This window comes from Aquarana catesbeiana, linkage group LG07 (assembly GCF_042186555.1).
Source record: "Aquarana catesbeiana isolate 2022-GZ linkage group LG07, ASM4218655v1, whole genome shotgun sequence".
Lineage (NCBI taxonomy): Eukaryota > Metazoa > Chordata > Amphibia > Anura > Ranidae > Aquarana > Aquarana catesbeiana.
The window spans coordinates 68,600,339-68,612,848 of NC_133330.1; the positions used below are offsets into that span (position 1 = coordinate 68,600,339).

Below are 12,510 nucleotides of genomic sequence, written 5' to 3' on the forward strand. Positions count from 1 at the left end.
TCATATTCCATGGCCTCTCTGGAACAGGTAAGGGTTTTAATAATCCCCAGGCCTTTGTCCTGGTGTTCTTACTCCGAGCACAAGTGTTGCATGAATCCACAAAATTTTTACAGTCACAGGCTAATTGAGGCCACCAGAAGGTGCGCTGTACCAGCTCAGTGGTTTTCAGGACACCAAAATGTCCGGCCAACTTATGATCGTGACATCACAGTTACCCTTAGCTTCTCGGGAACCACGATCTTGTCTCTTCGCCAAAACAGGCCCTCTCTCCAATCGGTTTCGAGGTACAGAAGCATTCCCACCGAGGCCTGTCTTATCCGTGAAACAAGGTCCCCTTGGAGGAGCAGGAAGTTCCCCGAAGGAAGAATCGTATCGGGAGATACGGTCTTCTCTGAATTGTAAAACATGCGGGAAAGAGCATCTGACTTTATATTCTTGGAACCGGGCCTGTAAGTTATGTGAAACTGGAATCGTGAGAAAAAAAGTGCCCATCTGGCCTGACGAGGTCTTAATCTTTTGGCTGTTCTCAGGTATTCCAGATTCTTGTGGTCGGTGTAGACCAGAATAGGATGTGCAGCACCCTCCAATAGGTAACGCCATTCCTCCAGAGCCGCCTTGATGGCCAGAAGTTCTCGATCCCCCACATCATAATTTCTTTCCGAAATTGAAAGTTTGCATGAAAAGAACGCTACTGGATAGAGGAGGGCCTTGGCGCCCTGTCGTTGAGAGAGCACCGCTCCCACTGCGATCTCCGAAGCGTCGACCTCCAAGACAAATGGTAGGACAGGGTTAGGGTGTTTCAAAATGGTGGCTGAAGTAAATAGCTTTTTGAGCCTTTCGAAAGCCAACTGGGCCTTGTCAGTCCAAGAGCATCGGGTTCCCTGTTTGGTCAATTCGGTGATTGGAGCGATGATTGCAGAAAAACCTTTAATAAACTTCTGGTAAAAATTGGCAAAGCCAATAAAGCGTTGTACCCCTTTTTTATCTATCGGAGCGGGCCAATCCAGAATAGCAGACACCTTTTGGGGGTCCATCCTGATACCCTCCACTGAGATGACTAGGCCCAAGAACTGAATACATTGACGTTCAAACTCGCATTTCTCGAGTTTTACGTAGAGGCCGTGTTGCCTAAGTCGGGTTAGGACATTGCAGACATGTCTACGGTGATCGGTTAGTGAAGAGGAGAAGATCAAGACGTCGTCAAGGTTTACTATTACATACAGATCCAGGTAATCACGGAAAATATCGTTGACGAAATGTTGGAAGGTTGCGGGAGCGTTGCATAATCCAAATGGCATGACAAGGTACTCGAAGTGCCCAAATCGAGTACGGAAGGCCGTCTTCCGTTCGTCCCCTTTTCTGATACGGATCAAGTTATAAGCTCCGCGGAGATCTAGTTTCGTGAATATGACTGCGGTTCCTAATCTTTGAAAAAGTTCAGGTACTAAAGGCAAGGGATAACGATTCTTAATGGTGATGTTATTCAACTCCCGGTAATCGATGCAGGGACGTAACGAGTGGTCCTTCTTCTCGACAAAGAAGATGCCGGCACCGGCTGGGGAGGTAGAAGGACGAATGAACCCTTTTTCCAAGTTTTCATCTATGTAAGTCTTTAATGTGTCTAACTCCTGCTCAGTTAACGGGAAGATTCTCCCAAATGGAACTTCAGTACCAGGTAACAGTTCTATAGGACAGTCATACGGCCTATGAGGGGGCAAGGTTTCTGCTCCTTTTTTACTAAATACATCCAGGAAGTCCAGATAAGCTTCAGGGACGGACTGACGTAGTTCAGAGTCCAAGCACAGGAGTTGGGAGGTCATGTCAGAAGATTGCTGTAAACAATGCTGTTGGCAATACTCAGAGAGAAATTTGACTTCTCCTGTGGCCCAGTTGATACTGGGATTGTGGGCCTGCAGCCAGGGCATCCCTAGGATAATAGGGAAGAGAGGAGACGAGATGGCATCCAGACGCAGAAGCTCCTGATGGTGGGTACCCATGGTGGCCAGCAAGGGGACGGTCTCTTGAGTGACTGGGCCTGAACTAAGGATGGATCCATCCGCTAGATTGACAGCAAGCCCCTGAGCCTTAGGTTGAAGCGGAATACGATGGTTGGCAGCAAAGGTCAAATCGATGAAACAGCTGCATGCGCCGGAATCAATAATTACTGACACTGGAATACTCCCTCCTGGAAGCTGCAGAGTGAAGGAAAGAGCGAGATGAGAACCAAGTTTAGGTAACACAGATGCACACATTGAAGAGGCAGAACGACACTTACGCATCTTGTTGGGGCAGGCTCTCACGTAGTGCCCGGATTCACCGCAGTATAGGCACAGGTTGTGGGTTCGTCTGCGCATCTTTTCCTCTGGAGTAAGCGTAGGCCGAGTTGCATGGGTTCAGGGGGTTCTGGAGTCGAGACAGATGAAGCCGGAGGAAACTGACTGACCGGACTGGGAACCTTGGGTAACATCCAGGTGGGACGAAGGTGACTGGTAGACCTTTCTGACCAACGTTCTCTTAGGCGACGGTCAATCTGGATGGAGAGATCGATGAGGTCTTTCAGAGACTGAGGTACCCCCACTCGAGCCAACTCGTCCTTGAGTGGGTCAGATAGCCCAATTCTGAACTGATGACGCAGGGCAGCGTTGTTCCAGTCCGTATCGGCACTCCAACGTCTGAAGTCGACTGCATAATCTTCGGCCGCTCTGCGACCCTGTTGCAGAGAGTGCAGTGCAGCTTCAGCAGTCGCTGTCAGTTGGGGATCTTCATACAATTGGGACATGGCCCTGAAGAAATCGTCTAGGCTATCTAGGGAGATAGATTTTTGCTCCAGAAGGCGGTGAGCCCAGGTTTGTGGCTCACCTGTCAGCAGGGAAATAACAAAGCCTACTTTGGTCGCTTCCAGTGAAAACGTGCGGGGTTGCAGAGCAAAGTAGAGTTCGCAGGAATTGCGGAAGGCACGATACTTGCTGCGTTCACCGGCAAATTTCTCGGGAGTGGGTACTCTGGGCTCTGGAGGAAGCATTACTACGGAGGGTGCAGATTGGAATCCAGCAGAAGATGCCCCCCGGGGGTTGGAAGAGGTAGATAAGGATTGGACTTGTTCCTCCAATCTTGAGTAACCTTCCTGAAGGCTTTTCACGGCCTGGGTAAGTCCTGCCAGGTGTCTACATAGTCCATCCATGGGGGAGGCCCCCTGCCCAGACTCAGTCATGGCTGCCTGATACTGTCAGACTTTTACTTACCAGACTGATGAGTCCGCTTGGGCAGAGGGTAGACTCCCTTACTTATCCGACTCATGGCCCCTGGTAGAGCAGACAGGAGGCACGAGAGTGCGGAATGGTATGAGAGCCTGCTGAAGAGATCCAGGTACAGGATGAGAGATGATCTTCAGACAACAGGTCAGTAGTCCGTAACACTGGTAACAGGTGCTGAGCAGGAGCAAGACAGGCAGATCGGGACACAAGCAGGTTTTGGCAACAGACTGGCAGCAAGGTACAATAGGAGCAGGCAGAAGCGGAGTCAAACAGGCCAAGGTCAGGTACAGGCAGCAAACAGGAGAATACAAGGGCAATCCGGGTCGTCAGGAGATCAGGTAAACAGGAAGACAAGACAGGAAACGGGAACTATGGCACAGGAAGCTGATGATCAGGCAGCACTGAACAGAGTGTCTGACAAACTTAAATAGGCCGGCTTGCTCACAGGCATGCCCCCAGGTGGCCAATCCCATGACCAGCAAGGTGAGCTCTCTGACAACAGTGCTGGGGAGGAGTAAAGTGTGAAGAGGGACAATGCTGGGGGGGATATGAAGAGGGGCAGTGCCAGGGGAGGGGGGTGATGCAAAGGGAGGGCAGTGCTGGGGAGGGGTACAGTGTGAAGAGGGGCAGTGCTGTGAGTGGGAGGTATGATGTAAAGGGAGGGGGGCAGAGCATACTATTGTGGGGGGGTTGAGATGATGTAAAAGGGGGGCAGTGCTGTGGGGGAGATGTAAAGGATGCAGTGTTGTCGGGGGGATGTAAAGGGGGCACAGTTCGGCTGGGGAGGTGATGTGAAGGGGCAAGGACAGTACTATGTGGTGGGGGGTGATATGAAGTAGGCACAGTTCGGTTGACGGGGGGTGATGTGAAATCGGCAGAGGACAGTACTGTGTGGGAGGGGTGTGAAGGGGCAGAAGACAGTACTGTGTGGGAGGGATGGGAAGGGGCAGAGGCCAGTACTCTGTGGGAGGGATGTGAAGAGGCAGAGGACAGTACTGTGTGGGAGGGATGTGAAGGGGCAGAGGACAGTACTGTGTGGGAGGGATGTGAAGGGGCAGAGGACAGTACTGTGTGGGAGGAATGCAAAGAGGCAGAGGACAGTGCTGTGTGGGAGGGATGTGAGGAGGCAGAGGACAATACTGTGTGGGAGGGATGTGAAGGGGCAGAGGACAGTACTGTGTGGGAGGGATGTGAAGGGGCAGAGGACAGTACTGTGTGGGAGGGATGTGAAGAGGCAGAGGACAGTACTGTGTGGGAGGGATGTGAAGGGGCAGAGGACAGTACTGTGTGGGAGGGATGTGAAGGGGCAGAGGACAGTACTGTGTGGGAGGGATGTGAAGGGGCAGAGGACAGTACTGTGTGGGAGGGATGTGAAGAGGCAGAGGACAGTGCTGTGTGGGAGGGATGTGAGGGGGCAGAGGACAATACTGTGTGGGAGGGATGTGAAGGGGCAGAGGACAGTACTGTGTGGGAGGGATGTGAAGGGGCAGAGGACAGTACTGTGTGGGAGGGATGTGAAGAGGCAGAGGACAGGACTGTGTGGGAGGGATGTGAAGGGGCAGAGGACAGAACTGTGTGGGAGGGATGTGAAGGGGCAGAGGACAGTACTGTGTGGGAGGGATGTGAAGAGGCAGAGGACAGTACTGTGTGGGAGGGATGTGAGGGGGCAGAGGGGGCATACTAGCACATTATGATATTGTCTTGCAGATGGAAACTTGTTTTCTAAGTTATAAAAGAGTTTACTACCGCTTCAATGTGCATAAAAACGCGTGTCAATGCACATCAACAAGTGTGAAAATGCAAATCAACGCAAATAAAAATTCACACCAATGAAAAGCGACACACATCAATTTTTTTGAGCATTTTTGTGCATTTTATTACACATTTATGTGTAAACAGGCATTTAAGGCTGATTGTTACAAAGCCTCCTCTTCTGATGCTTATAGCTACAGACCTGCTGTTACTAATAGAAAATCTGATCCTGAATATAAAATTGCAGTAAGATTTATTGTGCTACGTGTTTTTTATTGTATTGTTCCTCTGCAAAATAGTAAAAAAAATGAAGACCCCCAAATCATATTTATCTTATTCCTAAATGCAACAGCCTACATAATAGCTCTTCTCCATTCTGGGAACCAGTACTGTAGTACTGCACATGCCACTGCCGCATGTGTTGGCACCTCTTCTTACATCAGTTTTGGACCCTTTAGTCATGTGCATTAGCTTGATTACATTCTATATACATGTTGAGTTTTATGTTCATGTTATGTGCCCCTCTGGATAGTGCTCAGACCCTCATGGATAATCATTGACATATTATTTATGTTGTTATATCTTTTTAATACACATTTACTTTGATAACAGAAATGTTTATTTACAGTCATGCATACTTATTAATGATTGTTTATGCAAATTTTTTGCATTATTGTTGGTATTTTTTATTTTAATTGTATTTGTCTTTTTGTAGCTACATATTGCTTTATAAGCTCCTGAAGAAGCTGTAAAGTGAAACATGTCAAGGAACAAGCATCACGCTGGTTACAGTAGCTACTTTATGTGTATATTGTACATGTGCACTGAATTGTTTTTACGAAATATGGACAACATTTATTGTCCCCCCGTTTCTTTTAAAACTTTGGACTCCAATAAAGATGTTTTTATAAAAAAAAAATTTCTGTGTGTTTTGGCACTATTAAAATCCCCTTCTATTCAAAAATTCTTTGAAAACTAGTGATAGATACAAGATAACTGAAACCCTTTCATTGGATCCTTCTTTCCCATTGATCAGGGGTTACCCCCCATATGTACACATGTATAGGGATTGCCACGACCATTGATGAGGGGCCACCCCCCATATGTACACATTTATAGGGATTGCCATGAACATTGATGAGGGGTCACCCCTATTTCTTTACTTTGGGGTGCGGCAGAGTAATCTGCAATGCAGCCTTTCCCGGTCCCGGCTTCTTCTATATCAATCCACTGCAACAATTCAAGGGTTTACAATAAAAGAGGCCGGATGTTTAATAATAAGGAACAGAAGCACTGCAGATTACTCCACCGCACCCAAAAGTGAAGAATCAGTCCACTTTTTTACTCAATTCATTTTAGCGGGTTGGCATAACTACCAGGCAACCACAATTTTTATATGAAGGCCAACATTAGTCATCCCTGTGTACCTGTCATGTTGGGATTATTTCTTGTTCCTGGAATTTTGAACTTTTCTCTCCATAATTTGATGTTGTATACAAATATATATATATAATGTAGGTGAAGGTGCTAAATCTGATTCTTCTTTTTTATTGCAGATGTATGCGGTATTTACTGCAGACACAGCTCACAAGGCAGGACTACCCCTGTAAGAGAGACAGAGCATGTGACGTTCACACGGAGACACCATCAGCATGTGACGCTCACATGGAGACTTCACCAGCATGGGATGTTCGCATGGAGATACCACCAGCACGTGACATTTACACAGAGACACCACCAGCATGTGTAGTTCACACGGAGACTCCACAAGCATGTGTAGTTCACACGGAGACTCCACCAGCATGTGTAGTTCACATGGAGACTCCACCAACATGTGACATTCACAAGGATACTCCACCATGTGACGTTCACTTGGAGATTCCACCAACATGTGACATTCACATGGAGACTCCACCAACATGTGATGTTCAAATGGAAACTCCACCAACATGTGACGTTCACATGGAGACTCCACCAACATGTGACGTTCACACAGAGACTCCACCACCATGTGACATTCACATTGAGACACCACCTGAATGTCACATTCATGTTGAGACTCCAACACAATATGATGTTCATGTTGAGAATCCACCAAAATACCAGGGCAGCCATTTCAGTATCTCCTCCCATGAAGTAGAGGGCAAGCTTAAAGAAAAGGATAGGCAGCTCCTGGTGGTAGGGGATTCTATTATTAGAGGGACAGAGAGGGCAATCTGTCAGAATGACCGCGATCAACAAACAATATATTGTTTCCCGGTCGCACGAATTTGGGACATTGCAGATCATATGGATGGATTGTTGAATGGGACTGGGGAGGACCCAGCTGTCATGGTACATATTTGAACCAACGACAACATTAGACGAAAATGGAGTGCCCTAAAAAATGATTTCAGGGACTTAGGGCTATATTGAAGAAAAGGACCTCCAAGGCAGCATATTCAGAAATACTGCCTGTACCTCGAGCCACAACAAGGAGGCAGCAGGAGCTTAGGGAGCTTAGCAAGTGGCTGAAGAACTGATGCAGGAAGGAGGGGTTTGGCTTCATGGAGACCTGGACTGACTTTTCAATTGTTTACTTGCTCTACAGCAGGGATGGACTGCAGTTAAACGAGCAGGGTGCAGCTCTGTTAGGAAAGAAAATAACCAAAAAGTTTGAAAAAAATTTAAATCAACCACGTGTCATTCACATCGAGACTCCTCCAGCATGCAACAATTCTGTTGAGATTTGGGCAGAATGTAACTTTCCCACTAAGACTCCAGCAGATTGTGGCATTACCACTGAGACTCTGGCAAAATGTGATGTTCACAATGAGACCCCTCCCGAATGTGACATTCACAATGAGTCTTCTCCAGAATGTGATGTTCACAATGAGTCTCCTCCAGAATGTGATGTTCACAATTAGTCTCCTCCAGAATGTGATGTTCATAATGAGGCCTCTCTAGAATGTGATGTTCACAATGAGACTACTCCAGAATTTCACAATCACAATGAGTCTCCACCAGAATGTGACATTCATGTAAAGAATTCACCAGCATGTGACGTTCACATGGAGCCTCCACCAGCATGTGACGAAGATGGGGGCAAGGTTACAAGAACGGATAGGCACATACTAGTTGTAGGGGATTCAGTTATTGGAAAAATACAGAGGGCAATCTGTCACAAAGACCCTTATCGCCAAACAGTATGTTGTTTACCGGGTGCTCAGGTTCGGAACATTGCAGATTGCATGGACAGATTGTTGGATGGCGCTGGAGAGGACCTAGCTGTCATGGTATAAATCGGTACCAATGACAAAGTTAGAGAAAGATGGAGCGCCCTACAAAATGATTTCAGGGACTTAGGGGCTATATTAAAGAAAAGGTCCCCAAGGCAATATTGCAACTACTGCTGGTACCTCTAGCCACACCAGAGAGGCAACAGAAGCTTAGGGTACTTAACAAGTGGCTGAGGAACTGGTGCAGGGAGGAGGGGTTTGGCTTCATGGCAAACTGGGCTGACTTTTCAGGCAGTTACCATCTTTATAGTAGTGATGGATTGCACTTAAATGGGAGGGGTGCAGCTTTTTTGGGATTGAAGATGGCCAAAATGTTGGAAGAAAATTTAAACTAGATGAGGAGGAGGGATTAGAGGATGATTTGCTAGTGAATACGAGGGAGAGAATCTTCAATTCAAGCCTTCACTGGAATCCACTACGCCATCAATCTCTTGAAAAATTCTCATCAGCAGCTTCTGAATCACAAGCTATCAATGTAGTTGGACAAAGAAGACAATTGGCTTTTTCCTAGAAGAAGACTCAACAAAAAATCTAAGGAACCCTCCAGGGACCAGGTATGGCTGTACCAACACAGGTCCCTACACTGGTGGTGGCTGCCACTCCTGTAACCGGAGGGTCTTAACGTCAGCCCTCCATTTTTGTTTTTGGAGCTTCTGAATCACCAACTATAAATGTAAATGGACAAACAAGACAAATGACTGTTCCTAGAAGAAAACTCAACAAAAAGTCTGAGGAACCCTCGCAGAGACCAGGTACAGCTGTACCAACACAGGTCCCAACACTAGTGGTGGCTGCCACTCCAATAACTGGAAGTTCTTCCCATCAGCCCTCTATTTACCTTTCTGCAGCTTCTGAATCACCCACTATCAATATAGTTGGACAAACAAAACAATTGGCTGCTCCTAGAAGACGATTCAACAAAAAGTCTGAGGAACCCTCCCAGGGACCAGGTACGGCTGTACCAACACAGGTCCCTAAACTGGTGGCGGCTGCCATTTCAGTAACGGGAGGGTCCTCTTATCAGCCCACCATTTTCGTTTTTGGAACTCCTGAATCACCAACGATCAATGCAGCTGGACAAACAAGACAATTGGCTGTTCCTAGAAGAAGACTCAACAAAAAGTCTGAGGAACCCTCCCAAGGGACCAGGTATGGCTGTACCAACACAGGTCCCTACACTGATGGCGGCTGCCACTCCAGTAACCGGAGGGTCTTCTCATCTGCCCTCTACTTCCCTTTCTGCAGCTTCTGAATCACCAACTATCAATGTAGTTGGACAAAGAAGACAATTGGCTTTTTCCTAGGAGAAGATTCAACAGAAAGTCTGAGGAACCCTCCCAGGGACCAGGTACGGCTGTACCAACACAGGTCCCTACACTGGTGGCAGCTGCCACTCCAGTAACCGGAGGGTCTTCCTATCAGCCCTCCATTTTCATTTTTGGAGCTTCTGAATCACCAACTATCAATGCAGCTGGACAAACAAGACAATTGGCTGTTCCTAGAAGAAGATTTAATAAAAAGTCTGAGGAACCCTCCCAAGGGACCAGGTATGGCTGTACCAACACAGGTCCCTACACTGATGGCAGCTGCCACTCCAGTAACCGGAGGGTCTTCTCATCTGCCCTCTACTTCCCTTTCTGCAGCTTCTGAATCACCATCAATGTAGTTGGACAAAGAAGACAATTGGCTTTTTCCTAAAAGAAAACTCAACAAAAAGTCTGAGGAACCCTCCTAGAGACCAGGTATGGCTGTACCAACACAGGTCCCTACACTGGTGGCGGCTGCCACTCCAGTAACCAGAGGGTCTTCCTATCAGCCCTCCATTTTCATTTTTGGAGCTTCTGAATCACCAACTATGAATGTAAATGGACAAACAAGACAAATGACTGTTCCTAGAAGAAGACTCATCGCCCAAACATAATCACCTGTAAAAAAGTACCTGAGATGTTGGTGGTAAACAGCCTGCTAGGCACGGGGGAACCGAACCAAGTCCTCCAAAATCTGCCTCACATCCAAAAGTTGCCAAGGGTGTAAATGTAGACATTAAGCTTTAAGGTTAATCAAAAATATCACATTCTAAAGGGAAAGGTAGAACAAGGGGGAGTATGGAAGAGAGAGAGAGGGAGGAAAAGGGAAGGGGGCAGGGAAGGTTGGAGGAAGAAGGAGAGAGGGTTGGGGGGAACCCCCACACCCCTTCCTTACCCCCAACCTCCCCTCCCCCCTCCTTTCCTCCCTCTCTCCCTCTTCCATACTCCCCCTCCCCCTTGTTATACCTTTCCCTTTAAAATGTGATATTTTTGATTAACGTTAAAGCTTAAGGTCTACATTTACACTCTTGGCAACTTTTGGATATGAGGTAGCTTTTGGAGGACTTGGTTTGGTTCCCCCCGGCCCTAGCAGGCTGTTTACCACCAACATCTCAGGCACTTTTTTACAGGTGATTATGTTTGATCAATGTATTGTCGATCAACATTAAGTAATTGATTATGTTGTAAAGTTTGGAGGCTGGTAGGCTTTTGAGGCATGTGTTAGACCGGTTATGAGCGGTGGTTGAAGGCTGATATGTTTTTGAGGCATGTGTTAGACCAGCTATGCGGGGAGGTTGAAGGCCGGTATGTTTTTGAGGCGTTTGTTGGACCGGCTATGAGGGGAGGTTGGAACTCTTTTTGTCTTCAGAGGTGGGAGGTGTCTTTCCAGCTTTCTTTAGGCATTCTTTGCTGGAGAAATGAGAACTCTTCCTGCCAGTGAGTTCATTTATGGAGAAGTCCAAGGCCTCACTCACACGGGGTGTATGAATCTGTGTGGGGGCTGTGTTTACCCCAAAAAGGACATCCATGCGGGTGCAGTTGTGCAGACGCACCCTGGGTGCGTTCGGGGCCATGCATCGGCACCCACACAGATGTCACATTGGGTACAGCCACTGCACCCCAATTGACAGCAATGGGACTGCCTACACGGGATGCTGGGAACACCTGCGAATCCCCATTCCGGTAAACACGGAATGGGGATGCATGGGATACGGATTCATACCTTCCATGTGAATAAGACCTAAGTGTGAATGGAATAATTAGCTCCATTGTGTTGCTAATTTGAGGAACACTGTACCCTTCTTTATTGTTATTTGGGTGCGTTTTATTATAGGCGTGTTATATATTGTAGATTAGGATAAGTTTGTATATGTTGTGGAGGTGTGTGTTATTGTTTGGGTGTGTTTTGGAGTGTTATATATATATATATATCTATATAGATATATCTATATAGATATATCTATATATATATCTATATAGATATATCTATATAGATATATATATATATATAAATTGTAGTTTAGGTTAAGTTTGGATTTCTTCTGGAGGCGCCTTAAGTGGACATAACTGATGCACTCCGCTCAGCGGGGGCGGGCCTTAGGGAACAGAGGCCGCATATGGGCAGCAGTGAGGCTTAGAGGTTATCCTTGCAGCACTGGGGTCCATGGTTCAAATCCTGACCAGGACACTATCTGCATGGAGTTTGCATGTTCTCCCTATGCTTGCATGGGCTTCCTCCAGGTACTCCGGTTTCCTCCTGGTACTCCGGTTTCCTCCCACCCTACAAAGACATGCTACCTTGCGTTGGTGGTGCAGTGGTGAGCATAGCTGCCTTTCAAGCAGCTGACCCGGGTTCGTTTCCCGGCCAACGCTATCTCCAATACTTTGAGTCCTAAGAGAGAAAAGCGCTATACAAGGTCAATGCAGAGTATATATTAGCGGTGGAATAAAGAATGAAGCGAATGTGTGGAATGTTTGAGGAAGAAAATGTTCCCCCAGAATCTATAGGAGGTGAACCCAGCAACTGATAGAAGATGCTTAGGGTGCGATTACACCTAGGCGTTCCGGATCGCGGGTGGAATTACTGCGATTCCCAAATTGCAGAAAACACGTGACATGTTTGTGATCCCATTACTTTCAATGGCACCCGAATCACGGGAAAAATCCGGCAATTTGTCAGGTGACAATCATGGCAAAAACACGCCTCAATTGGGGTGATATTGAAAGTAAAGGGATCGCAAGCAAGTGCCGTGTTTTGCGGCGATTTGGGAATCCGGAACACCTAGGTGTGAACAGAGCCTCGCCATGTCCATTATACAACAAGAACTTCCTGCACAGGCGTGCCCACAGCAGGAATATTACACTAATACTCCTCCCAGCAGGAATATTACACCCATACTCCCCCCAGCAGGAATATTA

General features: G+C 47.1%; 1 non-coding gene across 1 annotated transcript; it reads left to right on the forward strand.

Annotated features, from left to right (window-relative positions):
- The first annotated feature begins 11,892 nt into the window (after nt 1-11,892).
- On the forward strand, nt 11,893-11,964 carry TRNAE-UUC (transfer RNA glutamic acid (anticodon UUC)). Its single transcript has one exon. It is a non-coding gene; the product is annotated as a tRNA-Glu (tRNA).
- Nucleotides 11,965-12,510: the final 546 nt, after the last annotated feature.